Genomic DNA, 15528 nt, shown 5'->3' with positions numbered 1-15528 from the left:
TGACAAGTGGTAAATATCCCATAGCCTTGTGAGAGACAAGTAGAATAGATGTGCGTAGTCGTTGCGCGAAGAGAACGGTGGGAAGGACAATCCACGGGATCCCAAATTGTCGTTGCTCTCAAGAGCTCGTTTCGTCAACTCTTGGGATTGAGAGGTTGACGATTATACATGAGTACCTACACAAAACAAAGACAAAGGGAAAATTGTGTGTGCATGGTATATGTACACATCATCCGTTATGATGCGCACGTGCTTGTGTTGGTTAGCACAAAATATCCAATGCTCAAATAAATGAGATGCATGATATAGAAACATGTCATCCATCATGATAGGTTTGTTGTTATGTATAGCATAATGGAGACTCAAATTGTGTAATGCATCATGGGAAATATCTAGAGCATTGTTATTCATGGAATGCATATGGTGCAAGCAATTATGGGAATCATGCAAAGTATGGAATGCATCAAAATCTCCTAATATGTATGAGGAAACTATGGGGGTCTCCTCACAAGCATTAATGGAAACATCACACGAAGAATATTGACAACATCCAAAACAATGCATATTTGGTTCTATGTGATCATGGCATGGTATATTAGATGAATTGCGCAAATCATGTAAAGGAAGCATGGCAATATCATCGCATGAAAAACAAAAGCCAATGACCATCATATTGTCATCTATGCCATAAGTGCAAATGGGATTTATTTTAATGGGGCATGCATAGTTACTACGGTGAGTTTGTAAAGATGCAATATGGGAGATCTCACTCATAGCATATGAAAAGTTTAAAGGGTTGTCGACATGATGTGACCAAAAGAATTTTCACATGATATCCTATGGAGCATAGCATCACAACTAGGCAAATCAACATTCTCATCATCATATTCATCATAAATGGGTGGCATATCGAAACATGACATAGTATGCGATGAATCCATAAGGTGATCATCATCATGCAAGCAATCATTTGCAAGATAGTCCACTAGTAGGACAAGAGAAGCACCATCACCTATGTTACCTTTAGAGCATCGCTCAGGTGTTTTAGGTGAGGTTGCAACTTGATGGTACCATGTGGGGGTGCATCTTCTTCCACCATGGCCATCGTCGTCTCATTGGGGGTATGGACTCGTCGAGGGTAGGCATGTCGTAACGTAGGAGACCTAGCACCAAAGAATAAAACACACTCGGAGTAGAGGTTAAGTGATTAGAAATCATAATGGCCTCACGTGCCTTATCAACTACCTCACTCACTAAGTGTTGTGGCTCACTCACTCCCTCTTGGATGCTCTCACTCATATGGTTGGTGGAGTCACTCAAATGGCTCTCAACCTCATATAGGATGTGTGGAACACTCTCATGTGTGGGGCTAGTGGTGGTCACACTCATCCTCTCGTAGGAAATGCTCTCAATGTCACGTATGGTGGAGTCACTCTTCTCACTCATGGGGTAGTGGCTCTCCTCACATGGCAATTGGGGCATCTCATGATATATGGGTGTTGGAGAGATGTAGGTGCAAATGTCTCCATGCTCAATCATGTCATAGTCGTAGCCGTGGATGAAGGCCGAAGATGGTCCTTGCTCGACCTTGTTTTCACCGTCTTGTTGTTGGAGGCCCATATGATGTGGCACCTCGTAGCTCGTCTCTATGACCAAAGGGAAATTCCCATGCTTGGCCATCTTCCTTGAGGGGCTTCGAAGAACGAAGGGTCGCCCTCGCCTGTAGGTGGTCGCCTTGTACTTGATGAAGTCAATGTAGGCATACTCGTGGGAAGTAGGCGAAGATGTCGTACGTCCAAAGGCGAAGATGCCTTGATATCACTTGGCGAAGATGTCGAAATGGTGGTGGTAGCTATAGCTTTCTCTTGGTGGTGCTTGTCTCGCGGTCTTCTCTTTTGCTCATGAAGCTTGGACTTGGCGTGAAGTAGTGCTTGTTGGGACTTGTACATTTGCGCTTGGCGAGCATCTTCATGTTGATGATGTTGTTGTCGTGCTTGAGCTCATAGTAGATGTCGTTCATCGTCGTGCACATGATGCTTGGAGGTGACTTGCCCTTCATGACGATGTAGATCACGAATGTGATGGTGGTCGCCACGGAGATGTGGACGTGGATGAATTGCGCTTGCGTCGCATGGGCGCTCTGAAGATGATCGAGTTACTCTCTATCGCCTTGAGGATGATGAAGGGGAAGAAGAAGATGTAACGCCCCGGATGTAACATTCCATAATTGTAACTCCAACTCTTGCCATTTCCGGCAATGTTATGTGTTATATCCTCCGTGGTTGGGTTTTGTCCTCATTTTGCTTTTTGTTCATGTCATGCATTCAACCTCATGTCATCATGTGCATCTCATTTGCATTAGTGTTCGTCTCATGCATCCGGTCATTTTCCCCGTTGTCCGTTTCGGAATCCGACACTCACACATGCACCCGTTGCACCCCTTAGATCTTGTTTCGTGAGCGGGAGAAAAATGTTATCGGAATGGGCCGAGATTTGTCGAGTGGCCTTGGTACATTACCGGTAGGCCGCCTGTCAAATTTCGTTCCATTTGGAGGTCGTTTGATGCCCCAACGGTTAACCGTGTAACCGCTGAAACCCCTCTCTCTTTGCCGCCCAGCACCCCTCCACAACAGCCCACTAGCCCATCTAAACCCCCTCCATGCTCTCCGTCAATGGATCACGATCGTGTGGGTGAAAATCGCACCTCATTTGGACTCTCCTAGCTCCCTCTATATATAAATAGGCCTCCCCCCCCCCCCGAAATTTGCGGACAAAACCCTAGATCCACCCTCCTCCGTGCCACCGGACACGTCCGCCGATGGCTGGACCGTCCACGCTGCTACCCGGACGAATCGGGGCTCGCCACGTGGCCCTCCGCCACCTCCCGTCGTCGCGGCCCGCAAGGTCCGAGCCAGGCCCTCCCCGGCCCGGTACCCCGCGCCGCCACCCGCGTCGCGCCGCCACCTGCCGTTCCTCGCGCCGCCACCACCTTGCTCACCGGCGTGCGCCACCCCGACCTCGCTGCCGCCAGCGCCAATCACCGGAATCCGCCCCGCACCGCCGCGCCAAGGCCTCCCACTGCCTGGATCCGGCCGGATCTCGCCCCGCTGGCCCCGGATCCAGCCATCCCGACACCGCCTGCGACCTTCCCCCGCAACTCCGGCCACCACCACGCCCATCTCCGACGACCTCGGTTCACGTGCCGCGCGAAGAACCCTAGATACAGAGGTCGATTTTCCCTTAAGTCCTTTTTTGTTACATTATGTGTGCCCCTTCATCATGTCATGTCTTCGTGTCCGTAGCTCCGATTTGCGCACATGATATAGCGAAATGTTCATCTCGTGATGCTCTACATGCTAGTGTCATTTGCATGCATGTTACTATCCATATTGATGCCCTAATCATCGTTGCAAAAGTGCTAAATGATGTTGTCTGCTGGAATCCATCATAACCTGTCGATTTGTCTTTTTCATATTATTTTTTGTGTGCATCCTTTGAGCATCATGTCTACATGGTTTAGGAGCACATTCATGCCATCTTTACAGTGGTGCAATCCTTGTATTTTTATGTGCCATGTGGTGACTAGCACAAGCATGCAAAGTAGGCCACTTGATGTTTCTATTTTCAGCTACTTAGTTTTACCGCTAAGTTTTTTCCTGTTACATTATGTTGCTATGTTAACTTGTTGCCACAAGTAGATCCATGCATATTTTGATGAAGTTCAGTAATGGTGTTTTGGAGATATGGTTATGCCCTATCCATTCATGCCTCTGGTTGTAATTATGGGGTTGTGTAGCTTGTCATTACCATGCTCTCCTTTTGCTAAATATTATTGATGTCAGTTTGTTAACAGGAAGTGCATTTTTGCCATGTGTTTTGCTAGTGATCCATGCACCCTATGACTATGCTATTGCCATGTTTCGCTTCATAAATGTGTCTTATTACTGTTGGTTACCTTGTAATGCCATGAAATGCTTTGTGGTGAGTGGCATGAGCTTGCAAATTTGCTATCATGAATCTGTTTCTGCCATGCCATGATTTTCTATTGTCTGAATTTGTTCATATCACTTGCCATGTTTGCATTGATGCTACCATCTTTTCTGTGCATCTTTGGCTCAAGTTTAGTAAGGGAGTTTTGTTCATTGCCTTTAGTACTAGAATGCCATGCTCAAGTTTGCCATGATATGTTCCTGTAGCATGTAGTTTACTAGCTCTAAACATTGCTACCTGATGTTGTTTCTGCCATGTTTAGTATTTTCACTATTTGTGAAACTATTGTCATTTGCATTTTTGGCATGCTATTTTAGACTTGTTCTAGTGAGTTCTAGCAGGAGCTCAGTGTTCATGATTTGTAGAACTTCACCTGTACTTCACTGCCATGTGTTTTGTTGCTATGTTCGAGTGTTGTAGCATAGTTTCCTGATGCATCTTAAGTGCTATGATGTTGTTAAGCGCAGTTTTACCTTGTTCTTGTTTTGCTCGTCATTTGCAAACCGTGCATCCAATTCCAGTGATCTTTATATCGATTTCGACCGAAATCTCCTAAACTTTCTAGTGGCATGCTTGGTTTGCCAAGTTGATTCCATGATCATCTTTTCCCTTCCGGAGTACCCATATGAATTGCACATCATATCTTGCATCCAGTGCCATGTCTTGCATCATGTTGCTTCTGCATTGCACCATGATTGATTGTTGTTCTATTGCTTGTGTTATTGCTTTGGGTAGAGTCGGGAGACGGATTCGTGATTGAGGATCCTATCGAGTATGTTTACGAGGAGCAAGCTTTCGACAACCCTGAGAACTTTGCAAGCAAGATGATCATTATCCCCAATATCACTTCTATCTTTGTTTGCTAGTTGCCCGTTCTATCGTTATGTCATGCTATCTACCACTTGTTTATCAAGCCTCCCGTATTGCCATGTCAAGCCTCTAACTTCACTTTCCTAGCAAACCGTTGTTTGGCTATGTTACCACTTTTGCTCAGCCCCTCTTATAGCGTTGCTAGTTGCAGGTGCAGTGCAGGTTGTTCCAGGTTTGGAACATGGATATGTTGGGATATCACAATATCTCTTATTTAATTAATGCATCTATATACTTGGTAAAGGGTGGAAGGCTTGGCCCTTTTCTCGGTGTTTTGTTCCACTCTTGCCTCCCTAGTTTCCGTCATACCGATGTTATGTTCCTTGATTTTGCATTCCTTACGCGGTTGGGGTTATGGGACCCCCTTGACAGTTTGCTTTGAATAAAACTCCTCCAGCAAGGCCCAACCTTGGTTTTACCATTTTCCTAATAACAACTAAAATTTGCTCAGGGAGTAATTAAATCGAGGAATTCTTAATCAACAACTCGGGCCAGTGTTCCTTTGAGTGTTGGTCCAACCTGGGCGATGTCCGGCGCCCCCTGGGCAACTAGGGTCTCAGCCAACCCGACGCCTGGCCCATCCAGTGTGCCCTGAGAACGAGATACATGCAACTCCTATCGGGATTTGTCAGCACATCGGGCGGTCTTGCTGGTTTTGTTTTACCATTGTCTACATGTCTTGTAACCGGGATTCCGAGACTGATCGGGTTATTCCTGGAGAAGGAATATCCTTGGTTGATCATGAGAGCTTGTGATGGGCTAAGTTGGGACACCCCTGCAGGGTATAAACTTTCGAGAGCCGTGCCTGCGGTTATGTGGCAGATGGGAATTTGTTAATATCCAGTTGTACAGAACTTGACACTTGACTTGATTAAAATACACCAACCGCGTGTGTAACCGTGATGGTCTCTTTTCGACGAGGTTCGGGGAGTGAACACGGTTGGGTTATGTATGAACGTAAGTATTTCAGGATCACTTCTTGATCACTTCTAGTTTACGACAGTTGCTTAGTTTCTCATCTTACTCTTGTACTCGTATGTTAGCCACCATATTTGCTTAGTGCTTGCTGCAACTCCACCCCATAACCACATCCTACCTATAAGCTTAAATACTCTAGATCTCGCGGGTTTTGAGATTGATGAGTCCTCGTGACTCACAGATACTACCAAAGCAGTTGCAGGTGCCGATGATACCAGTGGAGGTGATGCCACCGAGGTCAAGTGGGAGTTCGACGAAGACCTTGGTCGTTACTATGTTTCCTTTCCGGATGATCAGTAGTGGAACCCAGTTGGGACGATCGGGATTTAGCATTTGGGATTGTCTTCTTTCTTTTGGATTCGTCCGTAGTCGGACCTTGTGTGTACTCTATTAATGTATGGATTATTTGATCATTGTGTGATGTGGCGATTGTAAGCCAACTATTTTTTATCCTTGTTCTTGTACATGGGATTGTGTGAAGATGACCCTTCTTGCGACAATACCAAAATGTGGTTATGCCTTTAAGTTGTGCCTCCACACATGGGAGATATAGTCGCATCTTGGGCGTTACAGAAGACTTGTAGTCAGCCACCATGTCTCGTAGTTGATCCTTGAGCTCGTCCAACTTGGTGTCGATGTAGTCCGTTTTCCTTGCTTCGGAGTGTCGTATGTTGATGGCGAGGTTGTCGAGACGCTCTCGCAAGGTAGATTGTGCACCTTGCATTTGTCGTTGTAGATCAAAGATTAACACTTTGGTGATGTAGTTGTTCACGTTATCGTTGTTGTCGAAGACCGGAGATGAAATGCCTTTCTTATCCATCACAAGACTCGAGCAAATATGGGTGGGAGAAAGAGAAGAACTAGACCAAATGTACCTTATCCAATGTTGAAGATGGATCAATGGTCACTCAATAATGTAACAATGAAATAGCACAATTGGTACCGATCTCGTTAATTTCTCACACCTACACTAATAAGGATTATGGTGGAGCTTGGTGAGGATAGTGGCACAAAAATTTGATGCAAAATGTTAGCAAGAGTCAATAATGTTGAAAGAGATTCACAAATTCGCAAGTGAAATAAGTAGACCAATAGCAATATGTGGCACATGGAAACACACACATAGATAGATAAATGGGATCGTGCAACCAAGGAATGAGCTCAAAATGTGGAATCAATGGAAAACGCTCGTGTTGCACAACTCAAGAGAGACGCTAGCACGATTGCTCAATAGGCGAATATGACACTTGTGAACAACCTATAAGATGCAAAATGTATGAGCTTTCTATCCCAAGTATGCTATGTATGTATGGTTCCCGGTGTTTCTCTCAAGATGATCCAAGATTATTGGATATGACAATCTTATATGCAATGTGGTATGATGCTATGGCTATTGCTTACAAGCACTTTTGTTTCTCCTTCTCTTTTGCTTAAAAGCTTATTCTTCTTTTTTGTATGGCCACTTTTGCACAATGCACAAACCAATATAGCAATTGTGTATATGTGGGAACAAACTTGAGGCACACGAGATGATATGATACCAAGATGATACCGATATGGTATGGTATGTATGCAATGGAAGGTGTAGATCAATGATCACTAATGTGCACAAGTAACGTTGCCGGCAATACTCAAATGGCTAGTCTCAATAGGCAAGTGACACAAAATGGGCTAGGGGTTATCAATGCAATTGTAAGGGGAATATAGAATGGTGTCGTCGAGGTTACCGTGCTTGGCAATGATGAGTGGTGGTGTTCTTGATGTAGAATCATTCCTAATTAGCCGAAACACCTTAGGAAACGGAAAACCGTGAACTCAAAATCTCAAAGGCAAATGTCAAAATAGTGGTAGCGGGAATGCGGTGGTGGTGTTGCAGAAGTGGATGTTATGTTGCGTTACGTGAGTCGGAGTTGAAGGTCACCGTCCCTAAGTAGTCGAAACACCTTAGGAGACACAACTCATAACTCAAACAAAATTGGGTTAAGTTGGGGTGGCGGAAGTGTATGGTGGGCAAGCCTATTTGGTGGTGGTGGTGGTTGATGAAAGAAACAGCCATCCCTAAGTAGCTGAAACACCTTAGGAGACTCAAATCACAACTCAAACAACCACTAATGCTATATGGATCAAAATGGGTTAGGTTGCGGAAGGCTATGGTGGTTATGCGGATGATATGGTGGAAGCCCTAGGTAAAGATGCCAAAGTTCCAAAACATTGATGGTGTCAAATGATGTTGTAAGTATTTTTTTGTGAAGGCGGATGTCAAGAGCTTCAAAACGAGCTAAAGAACGTCAAAAACGGAGTTCGTATGAATTAGTTGGCCGAAACAAAAATCAGCCAAAGTTGATATCTATAGGTAGCAGACCTCCGGTAATGGACGGATGTCCGGTCGTCGGACATCCAATGGGCTTGGAAATCCGCTGTTTCAGCTGGGGTTAGGGGTTTCGGTCATCCGGTAAAGGTCAGACGTCTGGTGGGTCGGGGTCAATGCGGGATTTGAGCTCCGGGACGTGATTTTGGGAGGAATTTGGGGATTTGGGGGTCAAAATTGAGGAGATTTCATGGATGAAAGATGGGGAAACTTGGGGAAAAGCTAGATCCACTTGAAACCAAGAAAATCCATGGATCAAAATCAACAAAACTTCATCAAACCAACAAATCACAAAAAAATTGGGGCTTGGTGGGGATTTTTGAAATTGGGGAAGAACACAACAAAATTAGGCTAGAAAACGAAGAGGGGAGGCTCCAAAATCATGATCAACGTGGCTCTGATACCAAGATGATGTAGGGTGGAACCCTAGACAGACGATCTTTCATGAAAGGAGCGTATCCCAACGAGGAACACGAAGAACATGAGGGGAAATACGAGGGAAAACACGAGAGAATCACTCAAACCAACGAGATTAGGTCACACATATGCTAGATCCTTGAAACACAAAAGGAGATACAATATCAACGATCAACAAATGATGATACAAAGGTAATTGGTTCTTCTCCATGAGGAGATCTTGAGGGGTCTTCCCATGAAGGGGTCTCGAATCCAAGGTGGATCTTCTCCGAAGAGGTAACGGTCCCTCGCAATGGAGTAGATCCGGGTGGATGAGCGAAGCTCTATATCACATATGAGCTAACACAACGCTAACCCTCAAATGGTGGAGGTGGAGGAGTATATATAGTCTAGGGCCACGAAGGGGTAAGTGAGGGGCGAAGGGGTACATAGGCCTCGGGCCCGTAACACTGTGCGCAGACAGATGTCGGTCGTCCGATAGGTACCGGACGTCTGGTGGATTGCGAGGGTCCGGTCGTCCGGTACTTGTCGGACGTCCGACGTTTTGGTTCGGGATAGCCATCGTCGGATTTCCGGACGTTGTCGGTCATCCGGTGGCTGATGATCGTCAGACGTCCGGTATCCGGTGGTCGTCCGGGCGCTGTAGAGTCCCTCGGCTATAGCTGATCTGGCAGGCTGAACCTCCAGGCGTCGGACGTCCGGTGGCTGTAGATTTTGGGCAGCTTCTCCGTTTTGTCCTTGTACTTGGTGTCCACGTCGTCTTGTCCATGGTCTTCCTCTTTGTTCCTGGTCATGCATAGCACATATATTTGAGGTAGTAGCCATGTCTCACATGTGGAAAGTGACGGTCCGGAGAGGAGCGAGTTCACCTTGCGTCCAATGGCGTATAGTCGAGGTCTCATCGTATGTCCTCTCGGGGCATGGGGAGTAGTCGTAGTGTACATGGGGATGATCATAGGATGCTCCGCATCATCTTCGTAGGATCCGCTCCAATCGTCAAAGATTGGCCCCTAGGGTTTCCACCCTACATCATCTTGTCCGTCAAAACCCCGCCATCATAGCTCCCTCTTTGGCCACCGGTCCAAGCTCCATCATCCGCTACGAGCCCATCGCTGAACGTCCATGCTCCTCTACTCGTCGGTACCTGGATGTGCGTGCTTGCAGGAGCTGCATCGGAGGGGGAGGCACGCCTGTGCCGGCTCGGCCCGACCGCCGGTGGTCGCGGCGGCTCCATGGGGCGCTGGTGGTGCAGGAGCTCACCAATTTCTCATACAGACTTCCAAACACCATCTCACGCTGGCCTGCCCAATATCATACACACAACCAACATACATCTCTACCCATTTTTGCATCGGCTTAGCCAGGCTAGACTCACCCAGGATGGTGGACACGATGTAGCGTGACAGCATCTCCAGCCGCGCCCCCAACAAGCCCCCTTGTAAGTGCATCTAGTGCCACCCCTAGTTGGTTTTGGAGTATTGACGACAAATTTGGTTGAGGGACAAATGTGTTTGTGAGAATTGCAGGATAACATAGGTAGTAGTCCCTTATTGATTCGGTTTACCTACTAGAGATGACCCCTAAAAATGTGTGAAGACATTTAAGACAATGGTGGTGTGTGAAGATATTCACAATGAAGATTATGACATGAGAAGACATTCACATGAAGACTATGGAGTGCGAAGACATAGTTGTTTCGTAGTTTCCTTTCTTCTTTGTTGGTCATAGGAACCACCATACTGTTAAGTGGGGTCCAAGTGAACAAAGTCAGAGTGAATGATGTGATGCTCAACCAAATCCTATATCTTCGAGCGAAGACAATGAGAGCAAATCTTATCCAGAGCTGGATGAGTCGGCTTTACTTGTAGCCCAAGGCAAGCTGTCGCGTGTGTTTGAAATCTGACCGTTGGACACATGTCAGTTCCTTAGTGACCCAGGGTCATGTTGGACAAATCATGTCGGGTTGCCTCCTGGCTATAAATAGCCCACCCCCTACACCATAAATTGGTGGCTGCTCGGAGTTAGTGCATGGATTTTGTCGTTTGAGAGCAACCCACCTCCGAAGCATTTGAGAGAGAGATCCTTGCGAGGACAAAGCCCAAAACACCCAGAGCCAAAGAGTGTTAGGCATCACTAAAATCTTTCTGTCTGCGTGATCTGAAGACTTGTTACACTTGAGGACTATGAATCCTCCAGCCGGTTAGGCGTCGCGTTCTGAGCATCTAAGAGTCATTGTGGATCGCCGGTGAACTAAGTCTGTGAAGGTTTGGAAGTCTACCTTGAAGACTTACCAGAGTGATTGGGTGAAGACTGCGTGTCCTTAGCTCAAGGGGAATAAGGTGAAGACGCAGTCTTCTGAGTTAAATCTCAGCCTCTGTAACCAGACGTACACTTGTCACAGCAACTGGAACTGGTTTACCAAATCCTTGTCTTCACCAAGCTACTGGTTCTATCCTTCACTTTCCTTTACTTTACAATTTGTCTTCGTGAAGTCATTGCTTGCTTGTATGATCTGATTGACTTCACTGAGTGAAGACTGTTTACTGTTTGGCTTCATACTGTCTTCCATCCTGATCCATACTACCTAGCTGATGATAGTCTTTGTGCTTTCACTTCATTGCTTACTTGACTATGGCTTGCCTAGTATAGTCTACCTTCCGTTGTATATCAATAGGATCATTTCTACTGTTTGTCTTCAAAGCCCCCGTGTTTCGAAGACTTTCATAAAAATCGCCTATTCACCCCCCTCTAGTCGATAACTAGCACTTTCAATTGGTATCAGAGCAAGGTGCTCCCTTGTTTTGTGTGATTCGGTTTAACCACCTGGAGTTTTAGCTATGTTAACTGCAGGGATAATCAAGGTCTCCGCTATGTGCCCTGTCTTCAATGGCACTGATTACCCCTACAGGCAGAATAAGATGCGTATGCATCTTGAAGCCATTGACGTCGACCTTTGGTATGTCGTCAAGAACGGCATTCCCAAGGTCGGTGAAGGTGTCACCGCTGCTGATGTCAAGAGGTTCATTCAACTGGACTCGACCACCAAGAACATCATCTATGGTCACCTGACCAAAGGACAGTACGGCCGTGTGAGTGCACTGGAAGCTGCGAAGATAGTTTGGGATTGGCTCTCCAAGGTCAACGAAGGCGTCTCAACTCAGAGAGACTCAAGGATTGATGTTCTTCGCAACCTCTTCAACCGCTTCAAGAGAAACGACAATGAGAATGTACAACTCATGTTTGATCGCCTCACTGATATCACAAATGAGCTTCGCGCACTCGGCACCACTGAGATCACCAAGCACGAAATCATCAAGAAGCTCGTGAGATCACTTGACAGCTCATTTGACACTCTGGCCATGATGATTCAAGAACGCCCTGACTTCAAGACTCTTGATCCGTATGACATACTTGAGAGGCTCAACATACATGAGTTCTAGTTATCTGAGAAAAGAGATATCTATGGTCCCAACTATGGCCGACTCGCGCTTTGAAGGCCAAAGTTGTTTCCTCGTCTGAAGATGAATCTGACTGTAGTTCTGACAATCCTGAAGACATTGGAAAGGAGCTCGCTATGCTTGTGAAGAAGTTCCAGAAGCTCACCAAGAAAAAGGGCTTCAGAAAGTCTTCAAAATCCAGCTCAAGAAATGATGAAGCTTCCTCTCGTGACTACAAGAAGAGAACATGCCACAAGTGCAAGAAACCTGGTCACTACATCTCTGAGTGTCCTCAATGGGACAATGAGACCAAGAAGAAGAAGAACAAAGAATATGATTCTAGTGATAAGAAGAAGAAGAAGAAGAAGAAATCCTCAAAGTCTTCATCAAAATCTTCATCTAAGTCTTCATCACACGAGAAGGGTTCATCAAGCAAGGCTCATGCGTTTGTTAGCAAGGAGATGGATTCAGAGGAGGAGTATGCTTCTGAGGAGGCGAAGGTGGAGTCTGAGGAGGAGTCTGATTCAGGCATGGCAAGCCTAGCTCTAGCTTCAGCATATGTCTCCAAGCCCATTTTCAACACTGAAGACAATGGCCTCGTCTCCAACGCCGATGCTAATGATGAGGATGACTCTACTCCCACCTACTACTTCATGGCACGCGGTTCCAAGGTAAACTCATGTGATGCTTACTTTCAAACATCAAGTGAAGATGACTCTGAATGTAAATCTAAACCTAGCTACAAAACACTTGCTAAAATTGGAACAGAACAACAAAATGCTATGGTACATATTCAAAAGCTGCTAGACAAAAACGATGGCCTGTTGGACACGGAAATGACTCGAACTCAGTCCTTAATTAAAGACATCAAAATTCTTCATGTTAAGTATGAAGAACTTGAAAGTTGTCATGAAACGCTCTCAACCACTCATGAAAAGCTCTCCCATGATTATCTTCAAAGTAAGCAAGAGCTTGAGAACTTGAGATAGCTCATGAAGATCTTCAAAAAGAGAACGAGTCACTCCGTGCTCAACAGATCAGTTCTGCTCAGGAAGACTTTGATCCACCATGTTTAAAATGTCTTGAGCATGATAATGTTGTTTCTGTTGCTGGATGTTCTACTGCTACTACTGTTGTTATGTCTTCAACTACTGATGTGGAAGCTAACCCCTCTTTTGAGGATACCACTACTATTGCTGATGAGAATGCCAGGTTGAAGACATCTCTTGAAACAGGGATGTATAAAAGCCTCAAAGGGCATCAGACACTATGCGACGTCCTCAAGAAATAGATTCTGAACCGAAACCCTAGGAAAGAGGGTGTTGTGTTCGAGAGGAAAATGAATGTTGATGGTTCATACTGGAAGCCTGAGCAGTACCCCAAAACCACATGGGTTGCTGTAAAGGAACCCTTAGTGGATCCATCTACCTTATCTCGCTTCACTTGTGCTAACCCTATTATCATTGATGAATCCTTTGATACAAACTATAAACTTTTTAAGAATCAGAATGGTGAAGTGTTTGCCAGGTATATTGGTACTAACTGCAGGAATGGACCACCTTTGAAGAAGATCTGGGTGCCCAAAAGTTGTCTTGAGAAACTTCCTGTCAATGTCATCATGACACCACCAGGGAAGAAGACAAACCCCAGACCAAAGGCTTCATATGGTCCAAAAGCTTCATATAGACAAAGGACTCACCAGAGTCACCCTAATGCTAATGTTTTGCAGGGAAACCATACTCAGACTTATGAATATGAGCGTGTTTCGTCAAACCGCTATGTTCATAGGACCAAGAACTATTCTGCTTATTCTTATGAGTATTATTCACCACCTGCAAGGCTATTTGCTAGGGCTCCAAAGCCGAAGTTCTCAGATGCTGCACTTAGACTCATTGCTTCTAAGCCACCCCTGAAGATGTGGGTGGTTAAGAAAAAATAACTTGCTTTTGCAGGGAAAGGTCTCCAGCCGGAAATCAAAGGCGTCTGATGCTTATGCCGGGGACCTAAAACATCTTGTGGGACGCAAGATAAAATGTCCAAATGGTCTTATTATGTATTTCGTCCCAGGATTTCTTGACAAACATCCTATTTATCCTAACCAAGACATGAACTTTCATAATCCTCTTATTCGTCAAATGTTTATGCTTCACAATACCCTTGGTGAAGCCTATCCCCCAAACTGCATTGTAGGGTATGACACCAAAGGCTTCAGAATGGATTATGGACAGTGGATGCACTAACCATATGACTGGTTATCGCGGTCTTCTCATGGATTCAACCCTACTCCATCTAACAAGAGTCACATCACATTTGCTAACACTAGTAAAAGCAGGGTATTGGGTCTAGGTAGAGTTGCAATCTCAAAGGATCAGCACATGGATAAAGTGATGCTTGTTGAATCCCTTGGTTTCAACTTAATGTCTGTCTCAATGCTTTGTGATCTGAACATGATTGTGATGTTTGGAAAATATTGTTGCCTTGTTCTTATGGAATTTGACAAGTCTCTAGTCTTCGAAGGGTATCGAAAAGACGATATGTACATGGTAGATTTCTCAGCAGGACCACAGTTGGCCGTATGTCTTCTAGCAAAAGCTTCAGAGTGCTGGCTCTGGCATCGGAGGCTAGGGCATGCCGGCATGAGGAACTTGTACACTCTCGCAAAGAAGAAGCATGTCGTAGGCATCGAGGGCATCAAGTTCGAGAAGGATCATCTATGTGGTGCCTGCGAAGCTAGAAAGATGACGAGGGCCAAGCATCCCTCGAAGACAATCATGATGACATCTCGTCCCTTCGAGCTGCTTCACATGGACTTATTTGGCCCTACTCACTACCCTACCCTTACTACCACCGCTTGCCTCTATGGCTTTGTTATTGTTGATGATTACTCAAGATATACATGGGTGCATATAATCCTCTGTAAGACTAAAGTGCAGGATGTCTTCAGACGATTCACCAATCATGCCACGACGAACTATGGCATAAATATCAAGCACATCAGGAGTGACAACGGCACATAGTTCAAGAACACCAGCCTCGACACTTATCTTGATACATTGGGCATCACTCATGAGTTCTTAGCTCCATACACACCTCAGCAGAATGGCATTTTGGAGCGCAAGAGCAGAACCCTCATTGAGATGGCACGGACGATGCTTGATGAGTACAAGACTCCAAGAAAGTTCTGGCCTGAAGCCATTGATACCGCATGCCACATCATCGACCGTGTTTATCTTCACAAGCTTCTAAAGAAGACATCATATGACCCACTAACTCGTAAGAAGCCAAACGTCAGCTACTTCAGAGTATTTGGTGCTAGGTGCTGGATCAAGGATCCTCATCACACTTCAAAATTTGCACCAAAAGCACATGAAGGTTTTATGCTTGGCTACGAAAAGGATTCGCACTCCTACAGAGTCTTCAACCTCTTTTACTATAATGTGGTTGAAACTGTGGATGTGCGATTCGATG

This window comes from Triticum aestivum, chromosome 2A (assembly GCF_018294505.1).
Source record: "Triticum aestivum cultivar Chinese Spring chromosome 2A, IWGSC CS RefSeq v2.1, whole genome shotgun sequence".
In the NCBI taxonomy this organism is placed as follows: Eukaryota; Viridiplantae; Streptophyta; class Magnoliopsida; order Poales; family Poaceae; genus Triticum; species Triticum aestivum.
Note: the sequence above shows the minus strand (reverse complement) of the source record.